The sequence below is a fragment of the Phyllobates terribilis genome, unplaced genomic scaffold (assembly GCF_046119375.1).
Source record: "Phyllobates terribilis strain yellow unplaced genomic scaffold, ASM4611937v1 Scaffold_69__1_contigs__length_7402412, whole genome shotgun sequence".
In the NCBI taxonomy this organism is placed as follows: Eukaryota; Metazoa; Chordata; class Amphibia; order Anura; family Dendrobatidae; genus Phyllobates; species Phyllobates terribilis.
In genome coordinates, this window is record NW_027362829.1 from 5,556,501 (window position 1) to 5,575,877 (window position 19,377).

The following is a 19,377-nucleotide window of genomic DNA, read 5'->3' on the forward strand; positions in this document are numbered from 1 at the left end:
AGATTTCCAAAGCATTTTTAAACTTCAACAGAATTCCGCGAACAATGGAAGAGTTCCAAAGCATTTTTAAACTTCAGCGGTATTCCGAGAACAATGGAACAGTTCCAAAGCATTTTTAAAGTTCAGCAGAATTCCGAGAACAATGGAAGTTTTCCAAAGCTTTGTTAAACATCAACAGAATTCCAAGAAAAATGGAAGAGTTCCAAAGCATTGTTAAGCTTCAGCAGAATTCTGAGAACAGTGGAAGAGTTCCAATGCATCTTTAAACTTCAGCATTATTCTGAGAACAATGGAAGAGTACCAAAGCATTAATAAACTTCAGCATAATTCCGAGAACAATGGAAGAGTTCCAATGCATTTTTCAACTTCAGCAGTATTCCGAGAACAATGGAAGAGTTCCAAAGCATTGTTAAACTTTATCGGTATTCTGAGAACAATGTAAGAGTTCCAAAACATTGTTAAACATCTGTGGAATTCCAAGAATAATGGATGAGTTCCAAAGAATTGTTACACATCAGCGAAATTCAAAAAAAATGAAAAAGTTCCAAAGAATTTTTAAACTTCAGCAGAATTAAGAGAACAATGGACGAGTTCCAAAGTATTGTTAAACATCAGCGGAATTCCGAGAAGAATGGAAGAGCTCCAAAGCATTTTTAGACTTCAGCAAAATCCGAGAACAATGGAAGAGTTCCAAAGCATTTTTAAACTTCAGCAGAATTCTGAGAACAATCGAAGTATTCCAAAGCATTGTTAAATATCAGCGGAATTTCCAGAATAATGGCAGAGTTCCAAAGCATTTTTAAACTTCAGCAGAATTCTGAGAACAATGGAAGAGTTTCAAGGCGTTTTTAAACTTCATCGGAATTCCGAGAACAATAGAAGAGTTCCAGAGCATTTTTAAACTTCAGCGGAATTCCGAGAACAATGGAAAAGTTGCAAAGCATTGTTAAACATCAGCAGAATTCCGAGAACAATGGAAGAGTTCCAAAGCTTGTTAAACATAAGCAGAATTCCGAGAACAATGAAAGAGTTCCAAAGCATTTTTAAACTTCAGCGAAATTCTAAGAACAATGGAAGAATACCAAAGCATTTTTAAACTTCAGCGGAATGCCGAAAATAATGGAAGACTTCCAAAGCATTTTTAAACTTCAGCGAAATTCCGAGAACAATGGAAGAGTTCCAAAGCATTTTTAAACATCAGGAAATTCTGAGAACAATTGAAGAGTTCCAAGAATTTTTAAACTTCAGCAGAATTCCGAGAACAATGAAAGAGTTCCAAAGCATTGTTAAACATCAGCGGACTTCCCAAAGCAATGGAAGAGTTCCAAAGCATTTTTAAACTTCAGCAGAATTCTGAGAACAATGGAAGAATTCCAAAGAATTTTTAAACTTCAGCAGAATTCCGAGAACAATGGAAGAGTTTTAAAGCATTTTTAAACTTCAGCGGAATTCCGATAACAATGCAAGAGGTCCAAAGCATTTTTGAACTTCAGCCAAATTCCGAGAGCAATGGAAGAGTTCCAAAGCATTTTTAAACATCAGCAGAATTCCGACAATAATGGAAGAGTTCCAAAGCATTTTTAAACTTCAACGGAATTCCGCGAACAATGGAAGAGTTCCAAAGCATTTTTAAACTTCAACGTTATTCCGAGAACAATGGAACAGTCCAAAGCATTTTTAAACTTCAGCAGAATTCTGAGAACAATGGAAGTTTTCCAAAGCATTGTTAAACATCAGCAGAATTCCAAGAAAAATGGAAGAGTTACAAAGCATTGTTAAGCTTCAGCAGAATTCTGAGAACAGTGGAAGAGTTCCAATGCATTTTTAAACTTGAGCATTATTCTGAGAACAATGGAAGAGTACCAAAGCATTGATAAACTTCAGCGGAATTCCGAGAACAATGGAAGAGTTCTAATGCATTTTTCAACTAAAGCGGTATTCCGAGAACAATGGAAGAGTTCCAAAGCATTGTTAAACTTTATCGGTATTCTGAGAACAATGTAAGAGTTCCAAAACATTGTTAAACATCTGTGGAATTCCAAGAAAAATGGAAGAGTTCCAAAGAATTGTTACACATCAGCGGAATTAAAAAAAAATGAAAAAGTTCCAAAGAATTTTTAAACTTCAGCAGAATTACGAGAACAATGGTCGAGTTCCAAAGTATTGTTAAACATCAGCGGAATTCCGATAAGAATGGAAGAGCTCCAAAGCATTTTTAAACTTCAGCAAAATTCCGAGAACAATGGAAGAGTTCCAAAGCATTTTTAAACTTCAGCAGAATTCTGAGAACAATCGAAGAATTCCAAAGCATTGTTAAATATCAGCGGAATTTTCAGAGTAATGGCAGAGTTCCAAAGCATTTTTAAACTTCAGCAGAATTCTGAGAACAATGGAAGAGTTTCAAAGCATTTTTAAACTTCATCGGAATTCCGAGAACAATAGAAGTGTTCCAGATCATTTTTAAACTTCAACGGAATTCCGAGAACAATGGAAAAGTTGCAAAGCATTGTTAAACATCAGCAGAATTCCGAGAACAATGGAAGAGTTCCAAAGCTGGTTAAACATAAGCAGAATTCCGAGAACAATGAAAGAGTTCCAAAGCATTTTTAAACTTCAGCGAAATTCTAAGAACAATGGAAGAGTTCCAAAGCATTGCTAAACTTCAGCGCAATTTCGAGAACAATGGAAGAGTTCCAAACCAGTTTTAAACTTCAGCAGAATACCGAGAACAATGGAAGAGTTCCAAAGCATTTTTAAACTTTCTGAGAATTCCGAGAACAATGGAAGAGTTCCAAAGCTTCATTAAACATCAGTTGAATTCCAAGAAGAATGGAAGAGTTCCAAAGCATTTTTAAACTTCAGCGGAATTCCGCGAACAATGGAAGACTTCCAAAGCATTTTTAAGCTCCAGCAGAATTCCGAGAACAATGGAAGAGTTCCAAAGCATTTTTAAATTTCAGCGGAATTCTGAGAACAATGGAAGAGTTCCAAAGCATTGTTAAAATTCAGTGGAATTCCAAGAACAATGGAAGAGTTCCAAAGCATTTTTGATCTTCAGCGGAAGTCCGATAACAATGGAAGAGTTCCAAAGCATTTTTAAACTTCAGCGGAATTCCGAGAATAATGGAAGAGTTCCAAAGCATTTTTAACCTTCAACGGAATTCCGAGAACAATGGAAGAGTTCCAAAGCATTTTTAAACTTCAGCGGAATTCCTTGAACAATGAAAGAGTTCCAAAGCATTTTTGATCTTCAGCGGAAGTCCGATAACAATGGAAGAGTTCCAAAGCATTTTTAAACTTCAGCGGAATTCCGAGAATAATGGAAGAGTTCCAAAGCATTGTTAAACATCAGCAGAATTCCGAGAACAATGGAAGAGTTCCAAAGCATTTTTAAACTTCAGCGGAATTCTTAGAACAATGGAACAATTCCAAAGCATTTTTTAACTTCAGCAGAATTCTGAGCACAATGGAAGAGTTCCAATGCATTTTTAAACTTCATCAGTATTCCGAGAATAATGGAAGAGTTTCAAAGCATTGTTAAACTTCAGCTCAATTCCGAGAACAATGGAAGAGTTCCAAAGCATTGTTAAACTTCAGCTAAATTCCAAGAACAATGGAACAGTTCCAGAGCCTTGTTAAACATCAGCGGAATTCCGAGAACAAGATAAGAGTTCCAAAGCTTTGTTACCCATCATCGGAATTCAGAGAACAATGAAAAAGTTCCAAAGAATTTTTAAACTTCAGCAGAACTCCGAGAACAATGGAAGAGTTCCAAAGCATTGTTAAACATCAGCGGAATTCCGAGAACAATGGAAGAGCTCCAAAGCATTTTTAAACTTCAGCTGATTTCCGATAACAATGGAAGAGTTCCAAAGCATTTTTAAACTTCAGCGGAATTCCGAGAACAATGGAAGAGTTACGAAGCATTTTTAAACTTCAGCGAAATACTAAGAACAATGGAAGAGTTCCAAAGCATTTTTAAACTTTCTCAGAATTCCGAGAACAATGGAAGAGTTCCAAAGCTTTGGTAAACATCAGTTGAATTTCAAGAACAATGGAAGAGTTCCAAAGCATTTTTAAACTTCAGCGGAATTCCGAGAACAATGTAAGAGTTCCAAAGCGTTTTTAAACTCCAGCAGAATTCCGAGAACAATGGAAGAGTTCCAAAGCATTTTTAAATTTCAGCGGAATTCTGAGAACAATGGAAGAGTTCCAAAGCATTGATAAACTTCAGCGGAATTCCGAGACCAATGGAAGAGTTCCAAAGCATTTTTAAACTTCAACAGTATTCCGAGAACAATGGAACAGTCCAAAGCATTTTTAAACTTCAGCATAATTCCGAGAACAATGGAAGTTTTCCAAAGCATTGTTAAACATCAGCAGAATTCCAAGAAAAATGGAAGAGTTACAAAGCATTGTTAAGCTTCAGCAGAATTCTGAGAACAGTGGAAGAGTTCCAATGCATTTTTAAACTTCAGCATTATTCTGAGAACAATGGAAGAGTACCAAAGCATTGATAAACTTCAGCGGAATTCCGAGAACAATGGAAGAGTTCCAATGCATTTTTCAACTTCAGCGGTATTCCGAGAACAATGGAAGAGTTCCAAAACATTGTTAAACTTTATCGGTATTCTGAGAACAATGTAAGAGTTCCAAAACATTGTTAAACATCTGTGGAATTCCAAGAATAATGGAAGAGTTCCAAAGAATTGTTACACATCAGCGGAATTAAAAAAAAATGAAAAAGTTCCAAAGAATTTTTAAACTTCAGCAGAATTACGAGAACAATGGTCGAGTTCCAAAGTATTGTTAAACATCAGCGGAATTCCGATAAGAATGGAAGAGCTCCAAAGCATTTTTAAACTTCAGCAAAATTCCGAGAACAATGGAAGAGTTCCAAAGCATTTTTAAACTTCAGCAGAATTCTGAGAACAATCGAAGAATTCCAAAGCATTGTTAAATATCAGCGGAATTTTCAGAGTAATGGCAGAGTTCCAAAGCATTTTTAAACTTCAGCAGAATTCTGAGAACAATGGAAGAGTTTCAAAGCGTCTTTAAACTTCATCGGAATTCCGAGAACAATAGAAGCGTTCCAGAGCATTTTTAAACTTCAGCGGAATTCCGAGAACAATAGAAAAGTTGCAAAGCATTGTTAAACATCAGCAGAATTCCGAGAACAATGGAAGAGTTCCAAAGCTTGTTAAACATAAGCAGAATTCCGAGAACAATGAAAGAGTTCCAAAGCATTTTTAAACTTCAGCGAAATTCTAAGAACAATGGAAGAGTTCCAAAGCATTGCTAAACTTCAGCGCAATTTCGAGAACAATGGAAGAGTTCCAAAGCATTTTTAAACTTTCTGAGAATTCCGAGAAGAATGGAAGAGTTCCAAAGCTTCATTAAACATCAGTTGAATTCCAAGAAGAATGGAAGAGTTCCAAAGCATTTTTAAACTTCAGCGGAATTCCGCGAACAATGGAAGAGTTCCAAAGCATTTTTAAGCTCCAGCAGAATTCCGAGAACAATGGAAGAGTTCCAAAGCATTTTTAAATTTCAGCGGAATTCTGAGAACAATGGAAGAGTTCCAAAGCATTGTTAAAATTCAGCGGAATTCCAAGAACAATGGAAGAGTTCCAAAGCATTTTTGATCTTCAGCGGAAGTCCGATAACAATGGAAGAGTTCCAAAGCATTCTTAAACTTCAGCGGAATTCCGAGAATAATGGAAGAGTTCCAAAGCATTTTTAACCTTCAACGGAATTCCGAGAACAATGGAAGAGTTCCAAAGCATTTTTAAACTTCAGCGGAATTCCGAGAACAATGAAAGAGTTCCAAAGCATTTTTGATCTTCAGCGGAAGTCCGATAACAATGGAAGAGTTCCAAAGCATTTTTAAACTTCAGCGGAATTCCGAGAATAATGGAAGAGTTCCAAAGCATTGTTAAACATCAGCAGAATTCCGAGAACAATGGAAGAGTTCCAAAGCATTTTTAAACTTCATCAGAATTCTGAGAACAATCGAAGAATTCCAAAGCATTGTTAAATATCAGCGGAATTTTCAGAGTAATGGCAGAGTTCCAAAGCATTTTTAAACTTCAGCAGAATTCTGAGAACAATGGAAGAGTTTCAAAGCGTTTTTAAACTTCATCGGAATTCCGAGAACAATAGAAGTGTTCCAGAGCATTTTTAAACTTCAGCGGAATTCCGAGAACAATGGAAAAGTTGCAAAGCATTGTTAAACATCAGCAGAATTCCGAGAACAATGGAAGAGTTCCAAAGCTTGTTAAACATAAGCAGAATTCCGAGAACAATGAAAGAGTTCCAAAGCATTTTTAAACTTCAGCGAAATTCTAAGAACAATGGAAGAGTTCCAAAGCATTGCTAAACTTCAGCGCAATTCCGAGAACAATGGAAGAGTTCCAATGCAGTTTTAAACTACAGCAGAATACCGAGAACAATGGAAGAGTTCCAAAGCATTTTTAAACTTTCCGAGAATTCCGAGAACAATGGAAGAGTTCCAAAGCTTCATTAAACATTAGTTGAATTCCAAGAAGAATGGAAGAGTTCCAAAGCATTTTTAAACTTCAGGGGAATTCCGCAAACAATGAAAGAGTTCCAAAGCATTTTTAAGCTCCAGCAGAATTCCGAGAACAATGGAAGAGTTCCAAAGCATTTTTAAATTTCAGCGGAATTCTGAGAACAATGGAAGAGTTCCAAAGCATTGCTAAAATTCAGCGGAATTCCAACAACAATGGAAGAGTTCCAAAGCATTTTTGATTTTCAGCGGAAGTCCGATAACAATGGAAGAGTTCCAAAGCATTTTTAAACTTCAGCGGAATTCCGAGAATAATGGAAGTGTTCCAAAGCATTTTTAACCTTCAATGGAATTCCGAGAACAATGTAAGAGTTCCAAAGCATTTTTAAACTTCAGCGGAATTCCGAGAACAATGAAAGAGTTCCAAAGCATTTTTGATCTTCAGCGGAAGTCCGATAACAATGGAAGAGTTCCAAAGCATTTTTAAACTTCAGCGGAATTCCGAGAATAATGGAAGAGTTCCAAAGCATTGTTAAACATCAGCAGAATTCCGAGAACAATGGAAGAGTTCCAAAGCATTTTTAAACTTCAGCGGAATTCTTAGAACAATGGAAAAATTCCAAAGCATTTTTTAACTTCAGCAGAATTCTGAGCACAATGGAAGAGTTGCAAAGCATTTTTAAACTTCAGCAGAATTCTGAGAACAATGGAAGAATTGCAAAGCATTGTTAAACATCAGCGGACTTCCCAGAACAATGGAAGAGTTCCAAAGCATTTTTAAACTTCAGCAGAATTCTGAGAACAATGGAAGAGTTTCAAAGCATTGTTAAACTTCAGCGCAATTCCGAGAACAATGGAAGAGTTCCAAAGCATTGTTAAACTTCAGCGGAATTCCGAGAACAATGGAACAGTTCCAGAGCATTGTTAAACATCAGCGGAATTCCGAGAACAAGAGAAGAGTTCCAAAGCATTCTTACCCATCATCGGAATTCAGAGAACAATGAAAAAGTTCCAAAGAATTTTTAAATTTCAGCGGAATTCTGAGAACAATGGAAGAGTTCCAAAGCATTGATAAACTTCAGCGGAATTCCGAGACCAATGGAAGAGTTCCAAAGCATTTTTAAACTTCAGCGGAATTCCGAGAACAATGGAAGAGTTTCAAAGCATTTTAAACATCAGTGGAATTTCGAGAACAAAGGAAGAGTTCCAAAGCATTTTTGAACTTCAGCGGAATTCCGAGAACAATGGAAGAGTTCCAAAGCATTTTTAAACTTCATCGGAATTCTGAGAATAATGGAAGAGTTCCAAAGCATTTTTAAACTTCAACAGAATTCCCAGAACAATGGAAGAGTTCCAAAGCATTTTTAAACTTCAGCGGAATTCTGAGAACAATGGAAGTGTTCCAAAGCATTTTTAAACTTCAGCGGAATTCCGAGAATAATGGAAGTGTTCCAAAGCATTTTTAACCTTCAATGGAATTCCGAGAACAATGTAAGAGTTCCAAAGCATTTTTAAACTTCAGCGGAATTCCGAGAACAATGAAAGAGTTCCAAAGCATTTTTGATCTTCAGCGGAAGTCCGATAACAATGGAAGAGTTCCAAAGCATTTTTAAACTTCAGCGGAATTCCGAGAATAATGGAAGAGTTCCAAAGCATTGTTAAACATCAGCAGAATTCCGAGAACAATGGAAGAGTTCCAAAGCATTTTTAAACTTCAGCGGAATTCTTAGAACAATGGAACAATTCCAAAGCATTTTTTAGCTTCAGCAGAATTCTGAGCACAATGGAAGAGTTCCAAAGCATTTTTAAACTTCAGCAGAATTCTGAGAACAATGGAAGAATTGCAAAGCATTGTTAAACATCAGCGGACTTCCCAGAACAATGGAAGAGTTCCAAAGCATTTTTAAACTTCAGCAGAATTCTGAGAACAATGGAAGAGTTTCAAAGCATTGTTAAACTTCAGCGCAATTCCGAGAACAATGGAAGAGTTCCAAAGCATTGTTAAACTTCAGCGGAATTCCGAGAACAATGGAACAGTTCCAGAGCATTGTTAAACATCAGCGGAATTCCGAGAACAAGAGAAGAGTTCCAAAGCATTGTTACCCATCATCGGAATTCAGAGAACAATGAAAAAGTTCCAAAGAATTTTTAAATTTCAGCGGAATTCTGAGAACAATGGAAGAGTTCCAAAGCATTGATAAACTTCAGCGGAATTCCGAGACCAATGGAAGAGTTCCAAAGCATTTTTAAACTTCAGCGGAATTCCGAGAACAATGGAAGAGTTTCAAAGCATTTTAAACATCAGTGGAATTTCGAGAACAAAGGAAGAGTTCCAAAGCATTTTTGAACTTCAGCGGAATTCCGAGAACAATGGAAGAGTTCCAAAGCATTTTTAAACTTCATCGGAATTCTGAGAATAATGGAAGAGTTCCAAAGCATTTTTAAACTTCAACAGCATTCCGAGAACAATGGAAGAGTTCCAAAGCATTTTTAAACTTCAGCGGAATTCTGAGAACAATGGAAGTGTTCCAAAGCATTTTTAAACTTTCTGAGAATTCCGAGAACAATGGAAGAGTTCCAAAGCTTCATTAAACATCAGCAGAATTCCGAGAACAATGGAAGAGTTCCAAAGCATTTTTAAACTTCAGCAGAATTCCGAGAACAATGGAAGAATTCCAAAACAATTTTTAACTTCAGCAGAATTCTGAGAACAATGGAAGAGTTCCAATGCATTTTTCAACTTCAGCAGTATTCTGAGAAGAATGGAAGAGTTTCAAAGCATTGTTAAACTTCAGCGGAATTCCGAGAACAATGGAAGAGTTCCAAAGCATTGTTAAACTTCAGCGGAATTCCCAGAAAAATGGAAGAGTTCCAGAGCATTGTTAAACATCAGCGGAATTCCGAGAACAAGGGAAGAGTTCCAAAGCATTGTTACCCATCAGCGCAATTCAGAGAACAATGAAAAAGTTCCAAAGAAATTTTAAACTTCAGCAGAATTCCGAGAACAATGGAAGAGTTCCAAAGCATTGTTAAACATCAGCGGAATTCCGAGAACAATGGAAGAGCTCCAAAGCATTTTTAAACTTCAGCGGAATTCCGAGAACAATGGAAGAGTTCCTAAGCATTTTTAAACTTCAGCAAAATTCTGAGAACAATGGAGGGATTGCAAAGCATTGTTAAACATCAGCGGACTTCCCAGAGCAAAGGAAGAGTTCCAAAGCATTTTTAAACTTCAGCAGAATTCTGAGAACAATGGAAGAGTTCCAAAGAATTGTTAAACTTCAGCAGAATTCCGAGAACAATGGAAGAGTTCTAAAGCATTTTTAAACTTCAGCGGAATTCCGATAACTATGCAAGAGTTCCAAAGCATTTTTGAACTTCAGCCAAATTCCGAGAGCAATGGAAGATTTCCAAAGCATTTTTAAACATCAGCAGAATTCCGAAAATAATGGAAGAGTTCCAAAGCATTTTTAAACTTCAACGGAATTCCGCGAACAATGGAAGAGTTCCAAAGCATTTTTAAACTTCAACGGTATTCCGAGAACAATGGAACAGTTCCAAAGCATTTTTAAACTTCAGCAGAATTCCGAGAACAATGGAAGAGTTCCAAAGCATTGTTAAGCTTCAGCAGAATTCTGAGAACAGTGGAAGAGTTCCAATGCATTTTTAAACTTCAGCATTATTCTGAGAAAAATGGAAGAGTACCAAAGCATTGATAAACTTCAGCGGAATTCCGAGAACAATGGAAGAGTTCCAATGCATTTTTCAACTTCAGCGGTTTTCCGAGAACAATGGAAGAGTTCCAAAGCATTGTTAAACTTTATCGGTATTCTGAGAACAATGTAAGAGTTCCAAAACATTGTTAAACATCTGTGGAATTCCAAGAATAATGGAAGAGTTCCAAAGAATTGTTACACATCAGCGGAATTCAAAAAAAACGAAAAAGTTCCAAAGAATTTTTAAACTTCAGCAGAATTACGAGAACAATGGTCGAGTTCCAAAGTATTGTTAAACATCAGCGGAATTCCGAGAAGGATGGAAGAGCTCCAAAGCATTTTTAAACTTCAGCAAAATTCCGAGAACAATGGAAGAGTTCCAAAGCATTTTTAAACTTCAGCAGAATTCTGAGAACAATCGAAGAATTGCAAAGCATTGTTAAATATCAGCGGAATTTCCAGAGTAATGGCAGAGTTCCAAAGCATTTTTAAACTTCAGCAGAATTCTGAGAACAATGGAAGAGTTTCAAAGCGTTTTTAAACTTCATCGGAATTCCGAGAACAATAGAAGCGTTCCAGAGCATTTTTAAACTTCAGCGGAATTCCGAGAACAATGGAAAAGTTGCAAAGCATTGTTAAACATCAGCAGAATTCCGAGAACAATGGAAGAGTTCCAAAGCTTGTTAAACATAAGCAGAATTCCGAGAACAATGAAAGAGTTCCAAAGCATTTTTAAACATCAGCGAAATTCTAAGAACAATGCAAGAGTTCCAAAGCATTGCTAAACTTCAGCGCAATTCCGAGAACAATGGAAGAGTTCCAAAGCAGTTTTAAACTTCAGCCGAATACCGAGAACAATGGAAGAGTTCCAAAGCATTTTTAAACTTTCTGAGAATTCCGAGAACAATGGAAGAGTTCCAAAGCTTCATTAAACATCATTTGAATTCCAAGAAGAATGTAAGAGTTCCAAAGCATTTTTAAACTTCAGCGGAATTCCGAGAACAATGGAAGAATTCCAAAGCATTTTTAAGCTCCAGCAGAATTCCGAGAACAATGGAAGAGTTCCAAAGCATTTTTAAATTTCAGCGGAATTCTGAGAAAAATGGAAGAGTTCCAAAGCATTGTTAAAATTCAGCGGAATTCCAAGAACAATAGAAGAGTTCCAAAGCATTTTTGATCTTCAGCGGAAGTCCGATAACAATGGAAGAGTTCCAAAGCATTTTTAACTTCAGCGGAATTCCGAGAATAATGGAAGAGTTCTAAAGCATTTTTAACCTTCAACGGAATTCCGAGAACAATGGAAGAGTTCCAAAGCATTTTTAAACTTCAGCGGAATTCCGAGAACAATGGAAGAGTTCCAAAGCATTTTTGATCTTCAGCGGAAGTCCGATAACAATGGAAGAGTTCCAAAGCATTTTTGATCTTCAGCGGAAGTCCGATAACAATGGAAGAGTTCCAAAGCATTTTTAAACTTCAGCGGAATTCCGAGAACAATGGAAGAGTTCCAAAGCATTTTTAAACTTCAGCGGAATTCCGAGAACAATGGAAGAATTCCAAAGCATTGTTAAACATCAGCAGAATTCCGAGAACAATGGAAGAGTTCCAAAGCATTTTTAAACTTCAGCGGAATTCTGAGAACAATGGAAGAATTCCAAAGCATTTTTTAATTTCAGCGAAATTCCGAGAACAATGGAAGAATACCAAAGCATTTTTAAACTTCAGCGGAATGCCGAAAATAATGGAAGAGTTCCAAAGCATTTTTAAACTTCAGCGAAATTCCGAGAATAATTGAAGAGTTCCAAAGCAATTTTAAACTTCAACGGAATTCCAAGAACAATGGAAGAGTTCCAAAGCATTTTTAAACATCAGGGAATTCTGAGAACAATTGAAGAGTTCCAAGAGTTTTTAAACTTCAGCAGAATTCCGAGAACAATGAAAGAGTTCCAAAGCATTGTTAAACATCAGCAGAATTCCGAGAACAATGGAAGAGTTCCAAAGCATTTTTAAACTTCAGCGGAATTCCGAGAACAATGGAACAATTCCAAAGCATTTTTTAACTTCAGCAGAATTCTGAGCACAGTGGAAGAGTTCCAATGCATTTTTAAACTTCAGCAGTATTCCGAGAATAATGGAAGAGTTTCAAAGCATTGTTAAACTTCAGCGCAATTCCGAGAACAATGGAAGAGTTCCAAAGCATTGTTAAACTTCAGCGGAATTCCGAGAAAAATGGAAGAGTTCCAGAGCATTGTTAAACATCAGCGGAATTCCGAGAACAAGGGAAGAGTTCCAAAGCATTGTTACCCATCAGCGCAATTCAGAGAACAATGAAAAAGTTCCAAAGAAATTTTAAACTTCAGCAGAATTCCGAGAACAATGGAAGAGTTCCAAAGCATTGTTAAACATCAGCGGAATTCCGAGAACAATGGAAGAGCTCCAAAGCATTTTTAAACTTCAGCGGAATTCCGAGAACAATGGAAGAGTTCCTAAGCATTTTTAAACTTCAGCAAAATTCTGAGAACAATGGAGGGATTGCAAAGCATTGTTAAACATCAGCGGACTTCCCAGAGCAATGGAAGAGTTCCAAAGCATTTTTAAACTTCAGCAGAATTCTGAGAACAATGGAAGAGTTCCAAAGAATTTTTAAACTTCAGCAGAATTCCGAGAACAATGGAAGAGTTCTAAAGCATTTTTAAACTTCAGCGGAATTCCGATAACTATGCAAGAGTTCCAAAGCATTTTTGAACTTCAGTCAAATTCTGAGAGCAATGGAAGATTTCCAAAGCATTTTTAAACATCAGCAGAATTCCGACAATAATGGAAGAGTTCCAAAGCATTTTTAAACTTCAACGGAATTCCGCGAACAATGGAAGAGTTCCAAAGCATTTTTAAACTTCAACGGTATTCCGAGAACAATGGAACAGTTCCAAAGCATTTTTAAACTTCAGCAGAATTCCGAGAACAATGGAAGAGTTCCAAAGCATTGTTAAGCTTCAGCAGAATTCTGAGAACAGTGGAAGAGTTCCAATGCATTTTTAAACTTCAGCATTATTCTGAGAAAAATGGAAGAGTACCAAAGCATTTTTCAACTTCAGCGGAATTCCGAGAACAATGGAAGAGTTCCAAAGCATTGTTAAACTTTATCGATATTCTGAGAACAATGTAAGAGTTCCAAAACATTGTTAAACATCTGTGGAATTCCAAGAATAATAGAAGAGTTCCAAAGAATTGTTACACATCAGCGGAATTCAAAAAAAATGAAAAAGTTCCAAAGAATTTTTAAACTTCAGCAGAATTACGAGAACAATGGTCGAGTTCCAAAGTATTGTTAAACATCAGCGGAATTCCGAGAAGGATGGAAGAGCTCCAAAGCATTTTTAAACTTCAGCAAAATTCCGAGAACAATGGAAGAGTTCCAAAGCATTTTTAAACTTCAGCAGAATTCTGAGAACAATCGAAGAATTGCAAAGCATTGTTAAATATCAGCGGAATTTCCAGAGTAATGGCAGAGTTCCAAAGCATTTTTAAACTTCAGCAGAATTCTGAGAACAATGGAAGAGTTTCAAAGCGTTTTTAAACTTCATCGGAATTCCGAGAACAATAGAAGAGTTCCAGAGCATTTTTAAACTTCAGCGGAATTCCGAGAACAATGGAAAAGTTGCAAAGCATTGTTAAACATCAGCAGAATTCCGAGAACAATGGAAGAGTTCCAAAGCTTGTTAAACATAAGCAGAATTCCGAGAACAATGAAAGAGTTCCAAAGCATTTTTAAACATCAGCGAAATTCTAAGAACAGTGCAAGAGTTCCAAAGCATTGCTAAACTTCAGCGCAATTCCGAGAACAATGGAAGAGTTCCAAAGCAGTTTTAAACTTCAGCCGAATACCGAGAACAATGGAAGAGTTCCAAAGCATTTTAAAACTTTCTGAGAATTCCGAGAACAATGGAAGAGTTCCAAAGCTTCATTAAACATCAGTTGAATTCCAAGAAGAATGTAAGAGTTCCAAAGCATTTTTAAACTTCAGCGGAATTCCGAGAACAATGGAAGAGTTCCAAAGCATTTTTAAGCTCCAGCAGAATTCCGAGAACAATGGAAGAGTTCCAAAGCATTTTTAAATTTCAGCGGAATTTTGAGAACAATGGAGAGTTCCAAAGCATTGTTAAAATTCAGCGGAATTCCAAGAACAATAGAAGAGTTCCAAAGCATTTTTGATCTTCAGCGGAAGTCCGATAACAATGGAAGAGTTCCAAAGCATTTTTAACTTCAGCGGAATTCCGAGAATAATGGAAGAGTTCTAAAGCATTTTTAACCTTCAACGGAATTCCGAGAACAATGGAAGAGTTCCAAAGCATTTTTAAACTTCAGCGGAATTCCGAGAACAATGGAAGAGTTCCAAAGCATTTTTGATCTTCAGCGGAAGTCCGATAACAATGGAAGAGTTCCAAAGCATTTTTCATCTTCAGCGGAAGTCCGATAACAATGGAAGAGTTCCAAAGCATTTTTAAACTTCAGCGGAATTCCGAGAACAATGGAAGAGTTCCAAAGCATTTTTAAACTTCAGCGGAATTCCGAGAACAATGGAAGAATTCCAAAGCATTGTTAAACATCAGCAGAATTCCGAGAACAATGGAAGAGTTCCAAAGCATTTTTAAACTTCAGCGGAATTCCGAGAACAATGGAAGAATTCCAAAGCATTTTTTAATTTCAGCGAAATTCCGACAACAATGGAAGAATGCCAAAGCATTTTTAAACTTCAGCGGAATGCCGAAAATAATGGAAGAGTTCCAAAGCATTTTTAAACTTCAGCGAAATTCCGAGAATAATGGAAGAGTTCCAAAGCAATTTTAAACTTCAACGGAATTCCGAGAACAATGGAAGAGTTCCAAAGCATTTTTAAACATCAGGGAATTCTGAGAACAATTGAAGAGTTCCAAGAATTTTTAAACTTCAGCAGAATTCCGAGAACAATGAAAGAGTTCCAAAGCATTGTTAAACATCAGCAGAATTCCGAGAACAATGGAAGAGTTCCAAAGCATTTTTAAACTTCAGCGGAATTCCGAGAACAATGGAACAATTCCAAAGCATTTTTTAACTTCAGCAGAATTCTGAGCACAGTGGAAGAGTTCCAATGCATTTTTAAACTTCAGCAGTATTCCGAGAATAATGGAAGAGTTTCAAAGCATTGTTAAACTTCAGCGCAATTCCGAGAACAATGGAAGAGTTCCAAAGCATTGTTAAACTTCAGCGGAATTCCGAGAAAAATGGAAGAGTTCCAGAGCATTGTTAAACATCAGCGGAATTCCGAGAACAAGGGAAGAGTTCCAAAGCATTGTTACCCATCAGCGCAATTCAGAGAACAATGAAAAAGTTCCAAAGAAATTTTAAACTTCAGCAGAATTCCGAGAACAATGGAAGAGTTCCAAAGCATTGTTAAACATCAGCGGAATTCTGAGAACAATGGAAGAGCTCCAAAGCATTTTTAAATTTCAGCGGAATTCCGAAAACAGTGGAAGAGTTCCTAAGCATTTTTAAACTTCAGCAAAATTCTGAGAAGAATGGAGGGATTGCAAAGCTTTGTTAAACATCAGCGGACTTCCCAGAGCAATGGAAGAGTTCCAAAGCATTTTTAAACTTCAGCAGAATTCTGAGAACAATGGAAGAGTTCCAAAGAATTTTTAAACTTCAGCAGAATTCCGAGAACAATGGAAGAGTTCTAAAGCATTTTTAAACTTCAGCGGAATTCCGATAACTATGCAAGAGTTCCAAAGCATTTTTGAACTTCAGCCAAATTCTGAGAGCAATGGAAGATTTCCAAAGCATTTTTAAACATCAGCAGAATTCCGACAATAATGGAAGAGTTCCAAAGCATTTTTAAACTTCAACGGAATTCCGCGAACAATGGAAGAGTTCCAAAGCATTTTTAAACTTCAACGGTATTCCGAGAACAATGGAACAGTTCCAAAGCATTTTTAAACTTCAGCAGAATTCCGAGAACAATGGAAGAGTTCCAAAGCATTGTTAAGCTTCAGCAGAATTCTGAGAACAGTGGAAGAGTTCCAATGCATTTTTAAACTTCAGCATTATTCTGAGAAAAATGGAAGAGTACCAAAGCATTTTTCAACTTCAGCGGAATTCCGAGAACAATGGAAGAGTTCCAAAGCATTGTTAAACTTTATCGGTATTCTGAGAACAATGTAAGAGTTCCAAAACATTGTTAAACATCTGTGGAATTCCAAGAATAATGGAAGAGTTCCAAAGAATTGTTACACATCAGCGGAATTCAAAAAAAATGAAAAAGTTCCAAAGAATTTTTAAACTTCAGCAGAATTACGAGAACAATGGTCGAGATCCAAAGTATTGTTAAACATCAGCGGAATTCCGAGAAGGATGGAAGAGCTCCAAAGCATTTTTAAACTTCAGCAAAATTCCGAGAACAATGGAAGAGTTCCAAAGCATTTTTAAACTTCAGCAGAATTCTGAGAACAATCGAAGAATTGCAAAGCATTGTTAAATATCAGCGGAATTTCCAGAGTAATGGCAGAGTTCCAAAGCATTTTTAAACTTCAGCAGAATTCTGAGAACAATGGAAGAGTTTCAAAGCGTTTTTAAACTTCATCGGAATTCCGAGAACAATAGAAGAGTTCCAGAGCATTTTTAAACTTCAGCGGAATTCCGAGAGCAATGGAAAAGTTGCAACGCATTGTTAAACATCAGCAGAATTCCGAGAACAATGGAAGAGTTCCAAAGCTTGTTAAACATAAGCAGAATTCCGAGAACAATGAAAGAGTTCCAAAGCATTTTTAAACATCAGCGAAATTCTAAGAACAATGCAAGAGTTCCAAAGCATTGCTAAACTTCAGCGCAATTCCGAGAACAATGGAAGAGTTCCAAAGCAGTTTTAAACTTCAGCCGAATACCGAGAACAATGGAAGAGTTCCAAAGCATTTTAAAACTTTCTGAGAATTCCGAGAACAATGGAAGAGTTCCAAAGCTTCATTAAACATCAGTTGAATTCCAAGAAGAATGAAAGAGTTCCAAAGCATTTTTAAACTTCAGCGGAATTCCGAGAACAATGGAAGAGTTCCAAAGCATTTTTAAGCTCCAGCAGAATTCCGAGAACAATGGAAGAGTTCCAAAGCATTTTTAAATTTCAGCGGAATTCTGAGAACAATGGAAGAGTTCCAAAGCATTGTTAAAATTCAGCTGAATTCCAAGAACAATAGAAGAGTTCCAAAGCATTTTTGATCTTCAGCGGAAGTCCGATAACAATGGAAGAGTTCCAAAGCATTTTTAACTTCAGCGGAATTCCGAGAATAATGGAAGAGTTCTAAAGCATTTTTAACCTTCAACGGAATTCCGAGAACAATGGAAGAGTTCCAAAGCATTTTTAAACTTCAGCGAAATTCCGAGAACAATGGAAGAGTTCCAAAGCATTTTTGATCTTCAGCGGAAGTCCGATAACAGTGGAAGAGTTCCAAAGCATTTTTGATCTTCAGCGGAAGTCCGATAACAATGGAAGAGTTCCAAAGCATTTTTAAACTTCAGCGGAATTCCGAGAACAATGGAAGAGTTCCAAAGCATTTTTAAACTTCAGCGGAATTCCGAGAACAATGGAAGAATTCCAAAGCATTGTTAAACATCAGCAGAATTCCGAGAACAATGGAAGAGTTCCAAAGCATTTTTAAACTTCAGCGGAATTCCGAGAACAATGGAAGAATTCCAAAGCATTTTTTAATTTCAGCGAAATTCCGAGAACAATGGAAGAATACCAAAGCATTTTTAAACTTCAGCGGAATGCCGAAAATAATGGAAGAGTTCCAAAGCATTTTTAAACTTCAGCGAAATTCCGAGAATAATGGAAGAGTTCCAAAGCAATTTTAAACTTCAACGGAATTCCGAGAACAATGGAAGAGTTCCAAAGCATTTTTAAACATCAGGGAATTCTGAGAACAATTGAAGAGTTCCAAGAATTTTTAAACTTCAGCAGAATTCCGAGAACAATAAAAGAGTTCCAAAGCATTGTTAAACATCAGCAGAATTCCGAGAACAATGGAAGAGTTCCAAAGCATTTTTAAACTTCAGCGGAATTCCGAAAACAATGGAACAATTCCAAAGCATTTTTTAACTTCAGCAGAATTCTGAGCACAGTGGAAGAGTTCCAATGCATTTTTAAACTTCAGCAGTATTCCGAGAATAATGGAAGAGTTTCAAAGCATTGTTAAACTTCAGCGCAATTCCGAGAACAATGGAAGAGTTCCAAAGCATTGATAAACTTCAGCGGAATTCGGAGAACAATGGAACAGTTCCAGAGCATTGTTAAACATCAGCGGAATTCCGAGAACAAGGGAAGAGTTCCAAAGCATTGTTACCCATCAGCGGAATTCAGAGAACAATGAAAAAGTTCCAAAGAATTTTTAAACTTCCGCAGAACTCCGAGAACAATGGAAGAGTTCCAAAGCATCGTTAAACATCAGCGGAATTCCGAGAACAATGGAAGAGCTCCAAAGCATTTTTAAACTTCAGCGGATTTCCGATAACAATGAAAGAGTTCCAAAGCATTTTTAAACTTCAGCAGAATTCCGAGAACAATGGAAGAGTTACGAAGCATTTTTAAACTTCAACGAAATTCTAAGAGCAATGGAAGAGTTCCAAAGCATTTTTAAACTTTCTCAGAATTCCGAGAACAATGGAAGAGTTCCAAAGCTTTGGTAAACATCAGTTGAATTCCAAGAACAATGGAATAGTTCCAAAGCATTTTTAAACTTCAGCAAAATTCCGAGAACAATGGAAGAGTTCCAAAGCGTTTTTAAACTTCAGGAGAATTCCGAGAACAATGGAAGAGTTCCAAAGCATTTTTAAATTTCAACAGAATTCTGAGAACAATGGAAGAGTTCCAAAGCATTGATAAACTTCAGCGGAATTCCGAGACCAATGGAAGAGTTCCAAAGCATTTTTAAACTTCAGCGGAATTTCGAGAACAATGGAAGAGTTCCAGAGCATTTTAAACATCAGTGGAATTTCGAGAACAAAGGAAGAGTTCCAAAGCATTTTTGAACTTCAGCGGAATTCCGAGAACAATGGAAGAGTTCCAAAGCATTTTTAAACTTCAACTGAATTCCGAGAATAATAGAAGAG